Source organism: Fulmarus glacialis, unplaced genomic scaffold (genome assembly GCF_000690835.1).
Source record: "Fulmarus glacialis isolate BGI_N327 unplaced genomic scaffold, ASM69083v1 scaffold33143, whole genome shotgun sequence".
NCBI classification, from domain to species: domain Eukaryota; kingdom Metazoa; phylum Chordata; class Aves; order Procellariiformes; family Procellariidae; genus Fulmarus; species Fulmarus glacialis.
This window is the reverse complement of record NW_009205372.1, coordinates 8,255-8,486: the sequence shown is the minus strand read 5'-3', so window position 1 is coordinate 8,486 and position 232 is coordinate 8,255. Positions and strand designations below refer to the sequence as shown.

At 65.1% G+C, this 232-nt stretch overlaps 1 protein-coding gene across 1 annotated transcript in view; it reads left to right on the top strand.

The window, feature by feature from the left end:
• The window catches only part of LOC104075033 (BPI fold-containing family B member 4-like), a 9,233-nt gene that overhangs the window by 2,238 nt on the left and 6,763 nt on the right, over positions 1-232 (top strand). The window lies entirely within an intron of this gene.

Genomic DNA, 232 nt, shown 5'->3' with positions numbered 1-232 from the left:
CTGACGGCGGGTGTTGTTTCCAGCTCTTACAGGCTCGCTCATGCAAGGCAACGTCCTCCAAGACGTCCTCGGAGAGGTGCCGCTCGGGAGCGGACATCCCGGCACAGATGGAAGTGGAGACCTGTTGGGTGGCCTCGGAGGAGGTCTCCTTGGTGGTGGCGGCGGCGGTGGTGGTCTGCTTGGTGGTGTTACTGGTGGTTTGCTGGGCGGCAGTGGCGGAGGGCTGCTGGGG